The 13180-nt window shown below is 36.8% G+C and overlaps 1 protein-coding gene across 4 annotated transcripts in view; it reads left to right on the top strand.

Annotated features, from left to right (window-relative positions):
* Positions 1–3936: 3936 nt before the first annotated feature.
* Positions 3937–13180, top strand: part of GC (gamma-glutamyl carboxylase) — a 66798-nt gene continuing 57554 nt past the window's right edge. Inside the window, exon 1 of one of the 4 annotated variants that reach the window (XM_081760329.1) lies at positions 3937–4090. The gene's annotated coding sequence lies outside the window, so the exon portion shown is untranslated. Of the gene's footprint in view, positions 4132–8131; positions 8238–13180 lie in introns of those variants that run through there. The other 3 variants (XM_081760330.1, XM_081760331.1, XM_081760332.1) reach the window with 3 other exon arrangements.

Below are 13180 nucleotides of genomic sequence, written 5' to 3'. Positions count from 1 at the left end.
TTCAGCGGTAAATACGAAGAAATAATTTGTAAACCAAAATAGCGTACCGAACTTCAAATGATAGTATAGTTTACATATCTGTATTTGGGTTTGAGTCTGGGGAAATTAAAAATCGCGGCTCACTACCCTCGTACTAATTGTTAAATCAAGTAGCTCCCCATTTATCTCTCAATTTTGATGTAAATTGACTTGGAATCTAGAGAGAATTTTTGTTCTACAGCTGCCTCCCTCAAATTTTACATGCCAGAGATGTGATAGGGAAGTCAAAATCGGAGAACACAAAATGGAGCAATTACACAGAAAATTCCAAGTGACGTCGCGGGTAGGAAGCCTATCACAGCTCTAAACGCGGGATGAATTCATGATTTATCTTAACAGCGTTGCCAGGCGTGATGTTTTTGCCGTACAAATACGGTAAATTAGTCCACCGTATATGGTCCATCTCCTTGACCGTATGCATGGGTGGAGCTAAGAATTGTCTGCTGGGGGGGGGGGGTGTTGGTAGACCTTTTGGTCGATCTCGGAAGTCTTGGTATGTGGCCATCTTATATATGGCATTTTTTTTTTTTTTTTTTTGCAAAAAGTTGGGTTTCAATGGCCCCCCGCCCATGACCGTATGCATCATATCTACTGTATATACGGTGTTATTGAAATTTTGAAGCAATATTTTATTTTTAAGCATTTCTGTCATGTTTTCTGTATCTCACGATTATAGGTCCACAACTCACCGCAACCTGTTGTAGTGTTGCTTCTTCTTTATCGTTCAGTAAAATAGAAAGTGGCGAAATCCGTTTGAAGGAGGGAAATTATAACTTCAGATTTAATGATTGACATATTGATAAGTGTTCTTTTTCTTTTTTGACATGCTGAAAATTGACAATTTTATATTTTAAATGGGGGTACGGTAGCTTAGTGGTAGAACACACCTCTGGTGCGTGGTGTCCCTAGTTCGATCCATGACCAAGTAAGTTTGTGGCAGTGTTGCCACAGTCCTAACTCTGGAGTGGGCTGGAAAATAGTACCAAATTGAAACAAAAAGGGCTGAAATTCATTGTTTTATACCAGTGTAACAGTGTGCGAATTAGATAATCTATATTGGGGGGGATAAAATTAGGCCAAAGGACATAGTCTCAAGGTTCAAACTTCAAAATGAGACAATAAATGCCTTACCCCCATATATATATATATATATATATATATATATATATATATATATATATATATATATATATATATGTGTGTGTGTGTGTGTGTGTGTGACATCTGTAATAAATAAGAGATTTATTAATTTAATAAATCTACCGACAATAACTATGCACATATATATTGTCTGACATACACACACCCCACTAAACCTTTCTGAACGTGTTTTAATGTTGTACTCACTCTTGTCCCCGTAGCTCTCTAAGATTTATTTAGTTAATAATTCGCCTCGAGCGATGATCACAAGCATATGTTAATTTTTCCACTCATATTGAAAGCTTCCACTTTGCATTAATACCTACAGGTTGCGAAAAGAAACCTACTTCAGTCTTGTGAAAACCACTAAAATTATCAGTTAAACCGGACATTTTTTTTTTTTTTAAAGAAAATCTAGATATTAGCCTATCAAATAAGAAATGGATTGTTGCTGGTCCCGATTTCTCACATCAAGGTCAAATCGAAGGCCAAATATTTAAAATCTCTCAATTCAAATTTCGAGCTTGTGCTTCTACTTCCCGCTAAAGCTGTGCTCATCACGACTTTTTTTCTCCAAATATCGATTCCGTGATGGGCACAGGAAGTCAACACTTAAAAATTACTTTACTGCTAGGTTGAAGATGAGTTGATTCACTATGGGCTACGTTATTCAAATAAAGTAAAACATTACACTGAAGTTTTTCAGACAACATTAATTGCGTGGACAGCAAACTGTACAGCGAAAAGATGGAAAAATGAAGGGTTAACTTAAAAAAAAAAAAAAAAAAACGCTTCAGTTCAAATGCTTATACAGACACGAACAATGACACGGAGAACCAGTCGTATTAACAAATGCTAAAACAAATCTTGAATTATTCGCTTATTCGCCTAAAAATCACCTTCATTAACATGTTTGTTCACTAGGAGCGTATCCCCCAGCGTGTACGTTAACATATACTTACGAGATAATACCTATATCTCAGATTTTGAGTACAGTTTCAAAAGTTCATTTCCGTAAACTGTAAAAGCTGTGATTACTATGCTAATTATCACAAATGCAACTTTTGAGTTGCATACACACAACCTACTAGGGAATCAAGACCATGTGCTAACAATAAGTACACTGGAAAATGAAATAACATGTTATAACAAAAATTAAAATAAGATGATAATCGATACGAATATAGAGGATGAATATGACATATCCGAACTTCGCCAAGTATGGTAGAAGAAGCTATTTGTTTACTTCTTCTTGGCCAACCGCTAAGAACATTTATAAATCTATATGTGGCTTTGTTATACGCAATTAGTACATTCAAATTCACAAACGATGACGAACTGAAGGGTACGAAGGTACAGTTGCAAGTAACAACCGTAGTCATAATAATATAGTTCTACTAAACAACGTTGAAAATAGTGGGTAATTAGGTGGTAAGTAGAAATGACCAAAACTGAACAGTTTACATCGATCATTTCGAAATACAGCCAGAAGATTAAATTTACAAGAAATAACGAAAATCAGTGAAATTTGGAGTTATACTAAGCATAGTTTGAGGGGGAAAGCGAGCATCCCTGGTGGGGATACTTCAGCTGACTTCTTTGGGGGGGGGGAACAAAATGTGATTGAGGGGGAAAATCCCCCTCATCCCCCCGGTAATTCGCACCCTGCAGTGTAATATATGACTCCATAACACTTATCTAAAAGGTAAAGTTCTAGATCATTCTTCCCCCCCCCCCCACCTTTCTAGGAGTCCAAATCAAGAAAGTGCTCTTTTTAAAAATTACGTTCCATAAACATCCAAATAGAAGGACTCCTAACAACCATGGAAGTAGGAAAAAAAATTCTCCCGTAGGAAGTATAACAGAGGTCGCAAATTAAAAGAGGGAAACAGTTATCATCTTCGGTATGTATTGTAAGGAAACCAAACGCACCTCTATTTCAAAGTGACCGATAAACCAAAACGGTATTATGGCCATATATGAAAGCATATATTAAACGAGGAAGAAATCGATCATCTCCGAGTTCGTGTGTAAAAAATACATTATAATAAAATCTTCAAATTTAAGTTATTGTACCGTATGTTCGCTTATTTCACGAGCGAAGGAGGATAACAAACTGTAATGTTTGTTAAATAGTGCTGAATTGGACAGAATTGTACCAACTTTTTCACAAAAGGGGCTGAAAATGCCAGCGTGGTACCAACGGGCCGATGAATGACAAAAAGGGCTGAATTTGGTACAATTGTACCAAGTGTGGCAACATTGGTTTGTGGTGTTCCCTCCCACTTTCTCATTTCACCAATTCTTCAATCATCATTCATTTGCTTTAATCATCGTGTCCTTTAGCCTAAAGGTCATAATCCTGAGACGTTAATCTAAAGATTTGATTTCATTTCATACTATCGGTATATTATTTTTACTACTATTATTACTAATTTTTACTACTTACTAATTTCAAAGCAACACAATAAATATGACTGAATACAGTAAAAAAAATGAAATAAAAATGTGTATGCAGTGGCGTATTTAGGGGGTGGCTTCCGGGCTTAAGCCCCCCCCCGAAATCTTACGTAGTATAGTAAAGTAAATGAAATATCTTGCAGAATTTTCACATTTCCAGGCAAAGCCCCCCCCCGAAAGATAGCAAAGCCCCTCCCGAAACAAAATCGTAAATACGCCACTGTGTGTATGTATAGAAAGTAAAGCAATGCCAGAAGAAATTTAATATATTCTACGGAGGATAAAACGTTCAATTCTTGTCTTGTGTTATGATCTTCTCGTTTTGTGTGTTTAGCAACCCTGTATCTTAATAGTGCAAGTGTCGAAGTGTGTGTGTGTGTATGTAATGTGCGAACCATATGGAGAAGTAATAACACTGAGAAGTCGATTGAATTGTCAATTAACGTAACTTGTAAGTGAGGTATATGTCGTGAATATTCAAATAATACAAAAGTAAGATATGGTGTATTTTTCATTCTATAGCTTTGTGGATATTACCGGCTGACGACAGTTCCGTTGTAATGAAATGAATAGTAGATTTTTTTTTTTTTTTAAATAGCCTTGCCATTTCAATAAACTTCGTGCAGATCAAATTTAGTTGCACACGGTAAAACATTCTTTTAATGGTTTTTAATTTCGTCATACTTCACATCTGAAGCTCACAGTAAGGTTGTTAACTGTGATACTAATTTTGATATATTTCACGGAATATATTCCGCAGATGTTACCCAGTGTTTTTAAGTTAGCTTAGCTTAGCGTATAATGTCTATGACTCACATCTACGGAAATAAACGTGGGTAAATGATACAATACCCGTTAACTTAAGATAACTTGACCCTACTTATCCCTACCCTAATCTACTATTCACTTTTAAATCGTTCCTACTTACCGATGCGCAGTTGGAGCGTGTATTGTAAAGTTACGCCAAACTCCTATTTCATCTTTCTGACCTATATTAGGATTTCATCATTGTCAATTCATGTAAATATACTGGTCTAGATTTGGAATTGGGCCTCAACAAGTAGTTAAATACATCGGCCTGTACTTCCTTTCGTGCAGGTTTACTTTTGGCGCACCACTCGAAATAATTGTTCAAAGATTAGAATTCTTTCATTAATTTCCTTCTTATCGTTTCCTAATTGATTTGCGCTGGGCGACATGAAAATATCTCACATGACATACTTAAAATTCAAAGGGCCATCATAAGCAATTGTTAAAAATTACAATTCTTTTACGATTTGCGTATAAATACGGCGTCCAGATTATGCATAAAACTACAGTACAAAAACATAAAACACCATGTGCTAGGTGAACACTCAAATCACGAATGCTATCTAACTGAATCAGCGCGGGGTGAGCTGAAGGGCCCAAGCGGTAGCGAGGAAGTGCGTCCGAAGGGAGCAGGCGCGTCAGCGAAAACGAGTATACGCATAAGCGAGGATAGTGAAAACGAGTGGGTTTTAGCAATGATACGACTTTCAATAACAATTGTCATGGTAGTACAATAGCGTTCCACTTGTAAACATAAAATACAACTACTGTATACTGTGCAGAAATACACCGCCGATGGAAAATAGTTTCTAATACAGTCATCTTTCATATGCAGTAACTTATTATATTCGTACTGAAAGCACTTGTAAGGATTTTGTACTAGTAACCCTACACTTGTAAACATAAATGCAGCTGTTTTGTATTTAATTCTATCGCTTGCAGAAATTTGTTCTTTATAAGTATGTCTTTTCATGCAAAGTATTGAATTTTGCTTGCAAATCTTTCAAAATGTGGTGTGCCAAAAGTAAGCCAACACCCTTCCTTTTTCACAAAATCAACTCGTACATCCTCAAGAATCGTATTTTGCTAATCTTCCACAAATGGCAGCCTCAGATTAGACCCACATGAACTTGTTTTCAACGTTGTATAGCTACTTACTTGTTGTTATTTTAATATATCTTAACTACATAGTATACTCTTTTTATTTCCGTCGTTAATCACAAATAACTTATTTTCATGCTTCCTTTGCTCTTCACTAGACATGTATTGATCTGTACTGTATTAGCCTGCTGCGGAAAATTTGTACCTCCCAACTGGTAAGTGGGCATTTATTCCAAAGTTGGTCTTCCATCTGGTTTTCGAACCTTTTTTCTCTCTTTCTTTTTTTTTTTTTTTTTTTTTTTTCAAAAATATTGCAATTTCACTAATTTCTCTTGGTATTATGTGAGGTTATGTATAGATTCGCTTAAAAGGGTTTAGTGTACGTATATGATAACAAGTATTGTGCAAAAGATACTATCCAACTTCTGCTAGGTGGCCGCTAAGAAGCAAGAATGTTACTGAAAATAGTCAGGGCACGAGCGCAGCAGAGGTCCCGAGAAGTTGCAAAGTGGTGCTTCCGTAGGGAGCAGGCGTGTCAGCGAAGGTGGGCATACACATAAACAAGGCTAGTGCAAAACATTGTATTAAAAAATTACTTACTTTACGTGTTGAATTATGTATTTGTACGTTACTAAAGACGTTATATTTAATGTCCCGCTAGGTTTTCATTGCTTGCTTTCCAAATCCAAAGTACCATGGCACATTACTGACGTAAACACAATTATGCGGATCCCTTTACTCTCGGATATTTCTATAGTTGCGTGTTATTGGTTTGAGATACTTCTTGTATACTGTGGTTACAAGCTACCTTATGACCGAATTCGTGCACAACAGGTATGGCTTTCATTAATATATATACCTTGCGGTAACCTTGCGTTACGTAGTTTCCTCAACTTGCCAAATAGTTCCATGTTCATAACCGCTTATAGAAAAAGAAAATAATAAGCATAACTTTCGCTCTCTATACATATTATCAAGCGCGCAAAGGAGCAAATTATCCATTTCTTTTCGATAAATTTTCAAATTTTGCTAGAAACGGATAACCATCTTCGGAATTTAATCCGCAAACTACACACTATTAAGAAATAACGAAAACAATGAATCCATTCCTTTGCCCGTTCCAACCATCATTACAAACAACAATCTAACGATTCCTATTCGATATGTCCGTTACAATTTTCAGGGGGCCGTAGATTTGGCAAGGTTGGTTTCGGTTAGCTTAGCTTAAATAAATTTATGTCCTTGTAAACAACTTATTGAGCTGAGCGAAGCGAAGCTCTTATACTCGGGTTAGCCGTTTGGTTGTCCGCGAACTCCTCCTAGACCGTTTGGCCGATCTCAACCAAACTTAGCACGCTGATAGAGTATGTCGTGCTGAGTGACAACATAGGTCGAAATCAAAAATCCGATGTACCATCGAGGAATAATCACCGAAAAACGCTTCCTCCTAGACCGTTTGGCCGATCTCAACCAAACTTAGCACGCTGATAGAGTATGTCGTGCTGAGTGACAACATAGGTCGAAATCAAAAATCCGATGTACCATCGAGGAATAATCACCGAAAAACGCTTCCTCCTAGACCGTTTGGCCGATCTCAACCAAACTTAGCACGCTGATAGAGTATGTCGTGCTGAGTGACAACATAGGTCGAAATCAAAAATCCGATGTACCATCGAGGAATAATCACCGAAAAACGCTTCCTGATTACTTAGTTTAAGCTCGCTCAGCTCATTTCATTGCAATCGGGTATATCCATTGCATTCCTAGTACTATATTTCCATATGATTATCTTTTATTACGTCTTGTACACTAAACCAAGTATAACGATTCAGCTTATAAAAATGGCCTTAGGAGTGGACTAATTTCACAAATGTTACGTTTATCAGTATCGGACTAAAGCAAATCTACATGGTAACTAATACCTAAGAGAGCACATTAAGTTAATGATAAGAGGCTTACTTTTGATTCGATTCCATACCGTTATAACGCTCCAGTGTGTCCTATCATTTGGAAAAGTAAACATTTGGACTATTCTATTATGATCTAATATAGCAATGCTATTATATATCAATTAGGATATGGTAGAAATAATTTTATGGGGTTAAGTTTAGAGTTGTCTCTCTCTTCTTTTCCTTTCTTTTTTTCTTTTTTTTTTTAATAAAAATTAGGAAAATTTACAGAAGAATGAGGAAAGAAATGATGATTTGAAGTTCTTATCTGATATTTAAGTGTATAAGTTTGGCAGTAAAGTAACGTTTAATACGAGAAAAGTTATGTAGAAGTGGGTGCTATTTGCAAGACGCGAAAGGTTTCGATGAATCAGCAGCATAGTAGTCGTATAGAAAGGCGAATTAGTGCGTTGAATGTGATATTTCCGCATTGAGTTTTACATAATGACAAAGAATTATACAAAATAATAATAATGAAGAGAATCTATTGATTTTTTTTTTATGGGAACCACTCATTGCTGAATTTAAGTAATAATTGAAGCTTCTATGAGAACCGGTTCCAGTCACTGTTCTAGTGTAACTAAAGTTTTACAGGGTAACCTAACCTAACCTAACAATTGTTAATGTTTTAACTGTTTTTTTGTAGGTTTGAAACTGAAGGGGCACCTTTAAACTTAAGCCATTTTATGTAAGATGTAGTAAATTGCGCGCCGAGGAAGTCCTACAAAGTGTAAAGAAGTTAGTTGACCTAATTCCTTAATTATTATGTAGATGAGTTTCCTCTTGAAGGAAGAACATGTAGATATTTTCTTGATAATTACAGTTTTATTATTAATTCTTTCAAAGCTTCAGGTAAACATCGAGTCGGAATTAAAGTACGTTTCAATATCACCGTAGAACTTTATAAGCTAATTAATGTAAGAACTATACTTCGTGAAGAGATAGACAATAGACGCTTACGTAGACTCTGATCCAGTTTAAATAATAATAACTTTCGCATTAGATTTGCAATATTTCCGTCGTAGTTTAGTAACTTATTAATTCAGTTCATTAATATATAATATATATATAGGGTCAGAGAGGGTAATTATGAGTCACCCCTCACTGATCTTCAACCACTGTAGGATAAATACAAATTAAGAGCACAGACATTTAGTGACATCCTTCACAATGTTCTGTCTACATTTTTAAGTTTCAGTTTACAAAAGTTTGGATGTACCATTTTTTTTTAACAATCTCATTTTAAAAAATAGCTTTGAAATTTGAAATCTTCTCATTAACTTTTATACCGTTTCTACTTGTGCAGTAATATCACTATTGTGAAACCAATGGATGTTGGTGGAAGCCTGGTAGGTCAACAGTTACAGATTAAGTTGAATCTGTCCCTTGGGCTTTTGTTTTAGAGACACAGTCCGCAGCAAAAAACCTGCAACACGATCATGTAAGTTTATCGTGAAACGATGAACTCTTTTGCTCCAAAATAAGTGTGCAGGGGAGGATGTCGAGGTTTCTCTGGCGTGATTTGTGCCACTTAGACGTTATGTTGATTCCCTGCACTGTTAGGTGTAGTTTCACAATAAACTTACATGCTCATGTTGCAGGTTTTTTGCTGCGGACTGTACAAATTTTTTAGTTGTTGTATCTCATTTTACTTATATGGAGGGTAATTGTGAGGCGCATATTGAAATCTGTCTCTGCATCCTAGTATGTTAAGTTTCAAAAAAGCTATATTCTGTAGTTTAGGTAGTCCTATAATCTTGTTTCTTAGTTGTAGACTTACATTATTTTGTTGAAAATAGCCTAGGCTGCATATCAAGATACTAAAACATAAAGAAATAGAAGTAGCCTAAGTTGTTTTTAGTGAACAGCTTAGAACTTGGTCTAATTTTTTTTCATAAACCTGTTTTGTAACCTGAAACTATATAATGTAGTCTATTAGCCTACCAGGCCTATTATAGTCAACTCACAAAAATGTTAGAATAACATCAGTAGCTATTTCCACTTTATTTCGTAGTTACTTTCTTGTAACTCAGCCAAATGACAGGAATTTTTTTGGAAACAAATTGTTACTCTATTGGCACCATAAATTGCTGCCTAGGTTAACTGCTTTCAAAACTAATGTAAGCTGAGTAACGTGGAAAAGTTAGGAAATCCGTCTCAGAATTATCCTCACTCACCACGGAGCAGGACGTTTGGGCGCAAAGCAGTCTACGATGAGCTGCTTCGGCGCGGTTGTTCGTTTTTAACTGGTCATTGAGAATTCTATCATATTGTGATACACATTCCATATCCTTATTGGAAATAATGCTGTTCTTCTTTTGCCGCCCAATCGTATCGCTCCTGTACGTTAGATATATTATAAAGGACAAAAAATTGTTTTGGGGTGTCACAGACTGCCTACAATAAATTTTATTTGCCTATTCTTCCTATTTCAATGTATAGCTAGTGCGTATAAGTGCCTCTTTTTATGAAATCTGAAATAACTTTTTATTAATACAATAGAGTGTCAACTATCCGTCCTAATGGGCAGATCAAATAACAAAAAGAGCATTTAATAACTACTTCCTGAATCACCCATATCATTAAAAATACCATTTTTATTCCAAAAACAGCTTTTATTCGTTTCTTGTGAGCTCTTGGTACAGGCCAGTACTTAATAAGCATTTCTTATGTTTTGTACCACGCATTTTAATAATTTATTATAGAAAATGAAAATATGTACAGTATTGTATACATTTTAAGATAAATTTAATAATGTCTGACTCAAAAAATCAAGTGCATAGTGCAGTGTGAATATAAAGTCACATCTTTAAAATAACTAAACATTAACAAAAAACGTACGTTTTTTTTTTTTTATTTTTTTAAATACACAAATTACATGTCTTTATTACATATGTCTTATTTTATTAAAAGGAAACATTCTTTTAAAACTAAGCCGCATAGTTCGGAAACCGGACAGTCAATTTTCCTACGGTTTCTTCCCCTTTTGTTTTCAACTATTAGAGACAAGTTGTGCATGATATGCAGAAACTTCGCTGTGTTCAGGATGTTATTTTTAGTTTTTGCAAAATTATTTGCTGAAGTTTTTCGAAATTTCCAGTGCTTGAACATCTGGGCTCTAGTTATGAAATACATTATAGCATATGTAGGTAGGTAAACCTATTTGGATAAAAGGTTTTGCGCCCAAACGGCTGCGTCTAAATGTCTACGCCCAAACGGCTGCGTCTAAATGTCTGCGCCCAAACGGCTGCGTCTAAATGTCTGCGCCCAAACGGCCGCGTCTAAATGTCTGCGCCCAAACGGCTGCGTCTAAATGTCTGCGCCCAAACGGCCGCGTCTAAATGTCTGCGCCCAAACGGCTGCGTCTAAATGTCTGCGCCCAAACGGCTGCGTCTAAATGTCTGCCCCCAAACGGCTGCGTCTAAATGTCTGCGCCCAAACGGCTGCGTCTAAATGTCTGCGCCCAAACGGCTGCGTCTAAATGTCTGCGCCCAAACGGCTGCGTCTAAATGTCTGCGCCCAAACGGCTGCGTCTAAATGTCTGCGCCCAAACGGCCGCGTCTAAATGTCTGCGCCCAAACGGCTGCGTCTAAATGTCTGCGCCCAAACGGCCGCGTCTAAATGTCTGCCCCCAAACGGCCGCGCCCAAATATCATGGACCCCACTCACCCTGCGTCGTAATAGTTACATATAGCCGTTCTGCATATCATTTTTCATCTCTGACCTTTACTAAAGCATGCGACAAGTTTAAGTTGAGCGACAATAAATTACAAATCAAAGTAAGATTGATTAGAATTAGTTCAATTAGCGTAGGTCATCTGTTATCGTTCCTTATTGAAAATGCGTTTGTAACAGTTTAAAAGGGAAATCTCTACTTTTAAGTTATAATTACTTATATAAGGGAACTTAGCTTAAATCTATCTTATCCTTATTTAGTAAAGTGCATATGAAATGAGTGGAATTTCGTGTCGTGCACGGAATATTGTGAGGTAGAGAAATGAATTGTAGCTAAATTGGAATGTCTTTTTAAACGTTAGTAGTGGCATCTTTATGCTTAACTTAAACGTACTGTAGATGATGTGCGTGGGCATGTTAAATAGCTTAATTCATAGTGCTCTGATAGTTGGAAGAAATAACCTATTTTTATATCACATTAATACCTCTTTAGATGTGAATGTAGTTAGATACAAAGAGTGAAAAAGATACAGTACTGAACCGAGAATCGAACCCAGGTCTCCGGCTTACTATGCTAATCTGTTAACCATTATGTTATTTAATTTGCTTCTTGAACAGCAATACAGTCTATCACACTTCAAGACGATGCTTAGCTACTCAGACCATACTACGTTTCCTGTTGTGCTTGGACAACCCACAACCCACCTGATTTAGTAGTAATTTATTCTCTCTTCATATATAATTGAAATTGCTTCTAAAGAGAAATTCGAGTGACGTAAAATCAGTTATTTTCTCCAATTATGTAATTCAACCGTCAGAGGTGTTCTGTTTTGTAATACAGTCCATGTGGTCTCATTGGCTGAGCACCGTCTTCAATGTTCAGGGAACAGACTAAGTAGCATAATGTATAAGTATCGGCATAGTAAGCTGGAGATCTGGGTTCGATTCCTGTTCTAGTCATCCATTTTTCAAGTGGTAGAGGGTTGGCTTCGCATTCGGGAGGTCGTGGGTTCGATTCCCGCTGCCGACCATCCTGACTGGGGTTTTCCAGGGTTTCCCTCAGTTCTACCAGGCAAATGCCGGGATGATACCTACTAAACAGGCCCTGGCCGATACCTTCCCAAAAATCCTTTCCATTGTTGTTATCGTTGTTAGATATCCAGTATAAAATGGCATCTGAGCTCTACACTGCTGGAAATTGGTATAAAGGCAGAGAGACATATGAAAATAGAAGAAGGCAAGAATGCCGAGGATGGATAAAGGTGATCTATTTACAAAGTAACATTGTGTACTATACAAAATCAAAGGCATATCGTTTGCTAATACGTCACTGGCACGTGTAGTTTACACAATAAGATAAATTAGACGATTTTCGGGTGGAAATTAGTATAAAGGCACTCAGTGTCTTTGACAAAAAATGAAAGTATAATTTAAAGAACAGAATGGAAAATGAGTGTTCAGTACTTGATTGTCCCTCCATTCTTCTGAATGAGGTGGAATATGCGCTTCGGCATTTTTTATGAGATCTGTTAGTTGTTGGCGTGGAATCGCTGACCACTCTTCTCATATCGCGTTTTCCAACTCAGCAATGGTCCCAAATATCCGACCATTGCGATAAACATTACGCGCAAGGATGCCCCATAGGTTTTCTATCGGGTTAAGATCAGGGCTTCTCGCTGGCCACTCCATAATCTTAATGCCTTTGCCTTGAAACCACTGTACAGTTGCTGCTGCCCTGTGGATAGCACCGTTGTCCTGCTGGAAAATCAGTTTTTGATCATCCAACTTCTCATACATCCGCAGCAATTCTATTTCCAACATCTCTGTGTACGTCAATGAATTCATCTTGGTGTTGAGCCTTGCAATGTTTTATGTACCTTTAACAAAAAAAAAAAAAAAACCCTGCTCAAATCATAACACTTGCCTAAAAACTGCTCATTTGCACTTGCCCTTCTTCCCTAAGGACATGCCAATAGTATTGAAAACCATTCGGACCATCTAAATTG

Source organism: Thermobia domestica, chromosome 5 (assembly GCF_964235325.1).
Source record: "Thermobia domestica chromosome 5, izTheDome1.hap1.1, whole genome shotgun sequence".
NCBI classification, from domain to species: Eukaryota; Metazoa; Arthropoda; class Insecta; order Zygentoma; family Lepismatidae; genus Thermobia; species Thermobia domestica.
This window is presented reverse-complemented; position numbering and strand designations above follow the sequence as displayed.